Source organism: Xenopus laevis, chromosome 4L, assembly GCF_017654675.1.
Source record: "Xenopus laevis strain J_2021 chromosome 4L, Xenopus_laevis_v10.1, whole genome shotgun sequence".
NCBI classification, from domain to species: domain Eukaryota; kingdom Metazoa; phylum Chordata; class Amphibia; order Anura; family Pipidae; genus Xenopus; species Xenopus laevis.
The window spans coordinates 132,768,939-132,778,298 of NC_054377.1; positions in this window are offsets into that span (position 1 = coordinate 132,768,939).

Genomic DNA, 9,360 nt, shown 5'->3' on the forward strand with positions numbered 1-9,360 from the left:
TCCTAAAATAGAATGGAAACCTGCTTTGAAGCTCAGTATCCAGAGTTGTGTGTGTTCCACCTGCACCCATCTTATGCCTGCTACATTTTATTCATAGCAAGATCTGTGGCCTAATGTATTCTGCTCCCCTGAAGATCCAGTGCTATAGATGCAGCTTCTTGAAGAAATAGTAACACTAACACATTAAAGTATTTTAACGTAATTAAAATATAATTTACTATTGCCCTGCACTGGTAAAACTGGTGTGTTTGCTTTCAAAAACACTGCTACAGTTTATATAAAGAAGCGGCTGGGTAGCCATGGGGGCAGCCATTCAAAGCACAGGTTACGTAGCAGAAAACAGATGCTCTCTGCAGAATACCATTATATTTGTATTCCATTACAGAGCTTATCTGCTATCTGTTAAGTAACCTGTACATTTTCTCCTTCATCAGCTGGAATGGCTGCCCCATGGCTACACAGCAGCAGTTTTTATATAAATTATAGTAGTCTGTCTAATGCAAGCACATAGCTTATACCAGTGCAGGATAACAGTACATTACATTTGAATTTAGGGTTGCCATCTGTCCAGTTTTGATCCAGACAGCCTGGTTTTTTGAAAGGCTGCTCCTGGTCAAAACTGCCTGCCTGGTTTTCCAAATTAGGAAAACTGGGCAGGATTTCCTATGATTGACGCGGCGATCCAATTGCCACCTAATAGCCCCGCCCCTGATGTCACTGTCCCACCCCTCAGTGCCCCTGCTGTGTCATGGACCCGCCCCCCTGCCCGGCATTCCACGGGACAGAAGGTGGCAACCCTATTTGAATTACTTTAAAACCCTTTCATTTTTTGATGTTACTATTAAACCTTGCATTTTTCAATCAATCAAGAGACAAGACACCTTTAGCTCTTAGTTATAATTAATATAATTATATGGTAAATTATCAATCTTGGTCAGATTGTAACTGCCCAATAAAAACAAGGGGCTGCAGTCATGCAAGATGTAAAACATAGAGTGCTTAGACTGGGCATGCCTTATCTGGAGGATACACTTGAAATTGTTGGTCCATTAATCAGTACTGGGATAAATAACTTTTATTGGAAAAATTCTTGATATTCTAGAAAGTAATATCAGGCTGCGGGTATGAGTTTATGGTTCTGAATCTAAAGGCTATATCTGTGCAATTAAACCAGGGGTTCTGGATGCAGAGTACTCACAGGAGTAATTTCAATGTTTCCACACATGATACCTTGGGTATGTATCAAATTGTGAGATTTTTGGTTTTAAGCAGGGTTGGACTGGATCAGCAGAACAACGGGAAATAACCCAGTAAGCCCCAGTTCTTGGGTGTCCTGCTCCCTGCCCGAATCTGTCACCGTCTGCTGCCCCCAACCTCTCTCTCCTGCCGGTCACCGAAACAATAAGGGCAGAGACACACACTGCGATTCAGGGTGATTGGTCGTCCGGCGACAAATCTCCTCTTCTTCGGGGCGACTTATCTTCCCGGCGGGATGGCACTCGGAGCTCTTTGTTTTCCAAAGTCGCCCAAAGTTTCCTCGTGAGACAACTTCGGGCGACTTCGAAAAATGAAGCGCTCCGAGTGCTATCCTGGGATCCTGGGAAGGCAGTGGAGGCAGTTCGGGAGATTAGTCGCCCTGAAGAAGAGGAGATTTGTCGCCTGGCGACTAATCTCCTTGAATCGCAGCGTATGTCTCTGCCCTAAAGGTACTCACATGTGTGAGGGGAGTGTGAGTGGGTGGTGGGTTGTAGCAGGGGCGTAGGTGTTGGAGGGGGGCCTCGGGCCCCTTAGTCCAACGCTGGGTTTAAGGTAATGCTATGTGAGATAAGCAGACCTAATTACATTTGAAAGAGCCACACTAGGCAACCTAGTTCCCTTTGTTGTTGCAGGCTAAGAGAGATTTCATCACAGATTTCATCACAAATGCATCGGGCATTGTATTTTTTGATGGCAAAATGTTGAGGCAGCCTAAGAAACATTTGGGTACCGTGTCAGCTTGTGATGAACGAATCTGTCCTTTGCTGAAAAATTTGCAAAACAAATTGGTGAAAATGCATTGGGCTTTTTGTTTTGCAACTATTTTGTGCAAAAAATGCATTGGCATCAATGGGTAAATTATTTTCTTGTGCCAAAATTGCATTGTAGTCAGTGAACTTTTTTTTCTCCGTTTTCCTGTTCCCGTTCAAATCCAGTGGAGTCTAGTTTTTTTCTTGGACCAAAAATGCATTTCAGTCAATGGGTTTTGTTCCTGCACGTTTTGAAATTTTGCTGCAATTTCACTAAATTATTGCAAAATGCAGAATTTGGCTTGTCACTGGTGGCAGTAGGTATAAGGGAATGCCCGTGGAAGTATGCTGCAAATAATATACAGTCGTGCACAGTAACATTTCTACTTTGAAAAAACCAATGACATCACAGATATTGTAAAAGGAATTCCAGTTATGAAGAAGACATGAGACATGAGGCCAAACATGTCACCATTATACCAAGCCATTGTGTGTGGGCCATTCATTTGTTTTTCCTTATGGTTTTCACTGTGAGAACTGGTAGGACTGCCATGGAATGTATGCCTGTGGGTATCACTAGGGCCTCTGACCCATAGGATAAGCAGCCGGTACACATGTTTTGAAACAAAGTGTTTTCCTCTGCTCATTTTAGTCTAGTCATGGTTTGTCCAAACAAGCAGAAGATCCTACCCAAGAGCAATACTGGCGTCAAAGCCTCTGAAGTTAATGATTACACTGACCCTTTGCTGTTTTCCTACTCTTCTTGATCAGTCGCACTCTGAAAACAGCAGGTTGTTTTGCAAATTCCATTCAGTTATTCCTTTCATCTTGTCATTTGTTTTCCTCGGCACTTTCTTTTTTTTATTGTAGATTTTATCTGCACGAACAGGGATGGGAAAATATCCGTATGCAATCAAAATAGATTGAATCAGCGAAGGTTGAGCTCCCCACTTATGTCTTGGTATGTAAAAATGAATAGAGATAGCTGGAGTGCTTTGTGACTGTCAAGGCTGGTAATTCAATGATGAGACATACATATAGAAATAGGATTGAATTATATATATACATATATATAAATGATGTCATTGGTAACTAAATGGAACAATAAATGGAACAATAAATACATTTTTTTCTTGTACGCTATGAGTGTTTTTGCAAACTTGTTGGTGATATAAATATACTGTATATACAGACACGGGATCCTTTATCCAGAAAGCTACAAATTACAGGAAGGCCATCTGCCATAGACTCAATTCCTTTTTCCGGTAATAATAAAACAGTACCATCTACTTAATCCAAAATAAAATATAATTAATCCTTATTGGAGGCAAAACAATCCTAATAGGTTTACTAATTTTTTTATTAATTTTTAGAAGATTTAAAGGGGTGGTTTCCCTTTACGCTAACTTTTGGTATGTTATAGAATAGCTAATTCTAAGCAACTTTTCAATTTTTAAGAGTTTTTTTAATTATTTGCCTTCTTCTTCTGGCTCTTTCCAGCTTTCAAATTGGGGTCACTGACCCCATCTAAAAAAGCAAAAGAGATGTCAAGCTACAAATGTATTGTTATTGCTACTTTTTATTACTCATCTTTATATTCAGACCCCCTCCTATTCATAATAGGACCCTAGCAACCAGATTGATGAAATTGCAAAATGGAGAGCTGCTGAATAAAAAGCTAAATGACTCTAAAACCACAAATAATAAAAAATGAAAATCAATTGCACATCTTCTCAAAAGAATTGTTTCCACTTTTTCCATTCCTGTCCCTAATTTGCATATGCAAATTAGGATGAGGATTCGGTTCGGTATTCGGCCAAATCTTTCACCAAGGATTCGGGGATTCGGCCGAATCCCAAATACTGGATGCGATGCATCCCTAATATATATATATAAGTCACATCCATTTTATATATATAATATACTGTATATATATATATATATATGTATACAAAAGAAACAATATATAGTGAATAAAGTACCCCCTTTTGTAAAATATAAGGATATTATAAGTTACCGAGGAGTTTCATGACCATATAAAAATACGAGGCCGAAGGCCGAGTGTTTTATACAGGTCATGGAACTCCGAGGTAACTTCTAATATTCTCATATTTTGCAACTGGGGGTACTTTATTTATTATAATACACAAGTTTTAGGGAGTCATGTGACAGAAATGACATCAGAACTCACCGTTTATAACTGATGACATCAGAACTCACCGTTTATAAGGATATAATTTACAAGAAATTCATGGATTTTGTGTATTATATATATATATATATATATATATATATATATATATATACAATCCAAAAAGCTCCTAACGCACACCGTTAGAATGCAATTCCTGGGTGCTACCTTCAATGGCTGATTGTACACTTTGTAGAAACGAAGTTGCACACCAGGATTTAGCAAAAAGGTTAAAATTCCATTTTTATTAATTTACATTAAAACAGAGCCGGTTAACGTTTCAGTCTAAATCAAAGACCTTTATCAAGGTGAACAAGGTCTTAGATATAGACCGAAACGTTGACCGGCTCTTTTCTTTTTATTTCAAAATTTTTTATTGTGTTTTACAAAACATAGGATACATAGGTAGCAGACAGCGGTAAAAATGGAAATGACGGCCATTATACAGATGTAAAATCAAGGATACTGCATTGAAAGGCACATGGTACATACAGATAACATGTAATAGGATACAAAGAATCTCATCTGTACAAATAGACCAAACACAGTAGCTAACAGAATATAACCAGTCCTGCATGATTAAGCATATTAATAACACAAGGTATATTTTAATAACAAGACCGGCTCTTTTTTAATGTAAATTAATAAAAATGGAATGCATTCTCCACTCACTAGCAGTCTCATTCTGTAATCATTTAGCAGCTATTGGTCATTGGTAGGGATGTCGCGGACTAACATCGGGTGTTCGCGTCCGCCGAATGTTCGCGAACGTCGCGTGACGTTCGCCAATTTGGGTTCGCCTTAGCTGGCGCTTATTTTTGACCTCTCACCTCAGACCAGCAGATACATGGCAGCCAATCAGGAAGCTCTCCCTCCTGGACCACCCCCACACCCCCTGGACCACTCCCCTTCCATATATAAACTGAAGCCCTGCAGCATTTTTTCATTCTGCCTGTGTGTGCTTGGAAGAGCTAGTGTAGGGAGAGAGCTGTTAGTGATTTGAGGGACAGTTGATAGTAACTTTGCTGGCTAGTAATCTACTTGATACTGCTCTGTATTGTAGGGACAGAACTCTGCAGGGATTTGAGGGACATTTTAGGTTAGGTAGCTTTGCTGGCTAGTAATCTACCTTCTACTACAGTGCTCTGTATGTAGCTGCTGTGGGCACTGCTGCTGATCTCTCATCTGCTGACTGCTGCCTGTAAACCAATAGTCCTTGTAAGGACTGCTTTTATTTTCTTTTTTGTTTTTTTACTTTGCTACTATAAGAGCCCAGTGCTATTAGTCTAGCTGTGTTGGGGAGTGGGACTGGTGTGCTGCTCCTCCTAGTAGTTCAGCACCAACCAGAGTAATTTTTTTTTTAATATATATATATATATTTATTTTACTTATCTCACTGTTCTTTAACATGTCCAGTGCTGTTTTTCATAGTAGTGCACCAATAGTAGTGCACTTGCAGGCATTATTTGCCCAGTGTGTTCTTCAAACAACGGCCACCTAGCTGTGTGAGCTTGTTCACATTCTGTCTAAATATCAATAATAATACCGTCTCCAGAAACACCACCTGAGTGACGTTTTTCAAGCAGCAATAATATATTCCGTATCCACTGCTGTAGTGTATACGTTGACCTTGCAGGCATTGTTTCAATTTGTTTGCCCAGTGTGTTCTTCATTTTCAAACAACGGCCACCTAGCTGTGTGAGCTTTTTCACATTCCGTGTCCAGAAACATGGAGTGACGTAGTGTGATTTCTGCCCTTTACAGCACAAAACGCAGCGCTGTGTCAACAATGTATTTTTCAGAAACATTTTTGCCCTTGATCCCCCTCTGGCATGCCACTGTCCAGGTCGTTGCACCCTTTAAACAACTTTAAAATCATTTTTCTGGCCAGAAATGTCTTTTCTAGCTTTTAAAATTCGCCTTCCCATTGAAGTCTATGGGGTTCGCGACGTTCGCGAACCGTTCGCATTTTTTTCCGGAAGTTCGCGAACATTTTTTCCGACGTTCGCTACATCCCTAGTCATTGGCATCAGACTGGCATCACAGCACTCAAGCACTGGCAAATACAATATCAACTATCCTAAAGACTTTCCAAATCTGGAGAATGTAAAGCAGAGAATTCCTGCATAGGACCGTTCATTTGTATTGCTTTGGAAAACAAATGTAACTATATCTGTGAGAATGTCCACACATACTTACGCTTGGAGAGATGACAGCCAGAAGGCCTTGGAAATGCCACAAATACTATCGTGTTCCAGAGCTGTAGGGAACAAGTTGACATTTGGAATATTGGTAATTGTCCCTATATCAGAGTCCTGAAAGAGAAAATCAGAGGTCTGCATCTAAACAGTGAGATTTTTTTACTTACGGAAATTCTAATTCCCTAAATGGCTGCATATTTTGCCAGTTAAAAAGGGCAAATCATTTCATTCCTCTCTATTCATCTCTATTTCTTGCAAAAGCAGAATGGCAAAAACCAGTAATATTTCTATAGACAGTTATGGGATCTGTTATCCAGCAACCTATTATTCAGAAAGCTCCAAATTACTGAAGGGCTGTCTCCCATACACTCCATTTTATCCACGTTTCACGAAACTGCAAAAAATTCTCATAACTCGAATTTTGATGCCCGCGTCAATTTTGACACCCACGTCAATTCGCGTCAATATTGACACCGTTCACCGAGCAACTTTTCCGACGCGCGTCCAATTTTGTTTCAATTATCGCGGGAGTTTCGCAAATTTGCGCCTGGAGAATTTATTCACCCATCACTAGTGACACTGTGTCAGAATCACTGCTTGTGCAATTGCCCTATACTTTCCCTGCCTGCCAGAAGTTGGGATTGATGGAGCAGATAAGGGACTTTAATGGCAAGAAGACATTTCTGGGAAAAGCTAAGCCTTTATATGGGAATGGGAGTAAGGACATTGCCGCAGCACAATGAGATATCACAGGGTCAATGCAAAGCTTTATAAACAATTGAGAATGAAAAGTCGCAGCAACAAAAGAATATAAATAAAGAAGAGCAAGCTGTAACAAGCTTCTATTTTATTTATAAACCTGATTTGAATATGGTTAGAAATAGACATTTTATGTGTCCTTCATGGTGTGATGACCCCACACACACTTGCATTAAATGTTCTCTCACCTCTTTAATATCTGTGCTAATAAAGGAATGCTTAACCAATCAGCAGCAATAATGCTAAGTGTTTTTTTTAAAGCAGAGGTAAAGGACCCTTATGCCATAATCCTCAGGACATAAGTGTATTTTTCTGGAATTTAGAGCATTAACATCAAATGTAATGTGTAGCACCCTCAGTTGCTTAATACATCTGACCCAATGGCTGCATGGATAGTTAGGGACTTTAATGGCTGGTGGAGACAATGCACTGGGTGACATTAGCCTAATACTGGAGGCAACGAATGGGTACAGTGTTACCATAGTTAATCATTGGGCCCAAATATTAGCTCACTAGTTACCTGGGCCCCTCGCATACATGAACACACCCTGGATCTATCATGGCCACTCAACAACACCCACTTTATCATAACAAGGTAGGGGGCTTGCCTTGGGTGCCCTTCTGTGTTGGCTCCACTTTGGCACTCTGCCAAGGAACCCCTGACTCCAGTACCTCCTGTGCCCCCAAAAGTGCAGAGCGGTGATTCCCAACAAGTGGCTTGAGAGCAACATGTTTCTCACCAACCCCTTGTACAGTATGTTGCTTCCAGTGGCCTCAAGCCAGTTGCTTATTTTTTAATTTATGGCTTTTAGGAGTTTTGGTTGCATAAAAAACAAACTGTACTGCCAAACAGAGCCTCCCGTAGGCTGCCAGTCCACATAGGGGCCAACAAATAGCCAATCAGAGCCCTTATTTGGCACCCCCAGGAACATTTTTCATGCTTGTGTTGCTCCCATTCTCTGTTTAATGTGGCTCATGGGTATAAAATGGTTGAGGACCCCACACATTCTGAATTCCCTTTCTGTTCTGTTTGCTAATAACTATTATTGAATTAACAGGCAACGGAGCTGAACATGAGATGAACTAGAGCCAGAGAATGACACCTAATACTGCCCCAAAGCTGTGTATTTAGGGTGGGGTAGGCAAGTGGAACATTAACATTGATGAAAACAATATTTCTTGATAATGATTAGAATTTCATTGGAACATGAAATATATTTTCAGAAAAGGAAGGCACATTTTGTTATTTGTCTTTAGCAGTTCAATGGTATAATTTGTTGGGTGTGCAGTCTTGCAGAGTTCCAGTTATCCTGGGGGAATACAATGGTGGCAAAGTACTGAACGAGTCCTCAGGATAAGGTTACTAGAGGATCTGGCAAATCAGGGACACTGCTGACAAATGCAAGTAGATAGGCTGCAAAGACTTAAAGGGGTTGTTCACATTTAAGTTAACTTTTAGTATGACGTAGAGAGTGATATTCTGAGACAATTTGCAATTTGTTTTCATTTTTTATTATTTGTGGTTTTTAGATTATTTAGAATTTTATTCAGCAGCTCTCCAGTCTGCAGTTTCAGCAATCAGTTTGCTTGGGGTCCAAATTACCATAGCAACTATGTATTGATTTAAATAAGAGACTAGAATAGGGGAGAGTCTGGTTACAAATATGGTTAAACAATAACAATACATTTGTAGCCTTACAGAGCCTTTGTTTTTAAGACGGGGTCATTGATCCCCCATTTGAAAGCTGGAAAGAGTCAGAAGAAGATGGGAAATAATTAGAAAAAACTATAAAAAAAAAAACGAAGACCAATTGAAAAGTTGCTTAGAATTAGCCATTCTATAATATGCCAAAAGTTAGCTTAAAGGTGAATCTGAATTTAAAAATTGAATATACCTAGTAGCAGGGGCGACTCTGGCCCCTCCGCCACCTGAGGCAGCTTGGTGTTGCTGCCGCCCCCCAGGCAGAGGGGACCAGAACACTTGCGCAGAGAGCATAATTGCGCTCTCTGCGCTAGAAGAGCCGAACTTCCGGTTCCCCTAGATCCTAGTGGGGCACTGCCGTCTAAGGCGAGTTGCTCAACTCGCCTCATTGGTGGAGCGCCCCTGCCTAGTAGGATTGTTTTGCCACCAGTAAGGATTAATTATACTGTATTTTAGCTTGGATTAAGTATAAGGTAGAGTCAGAAAAAGGCAGAAGGCAAT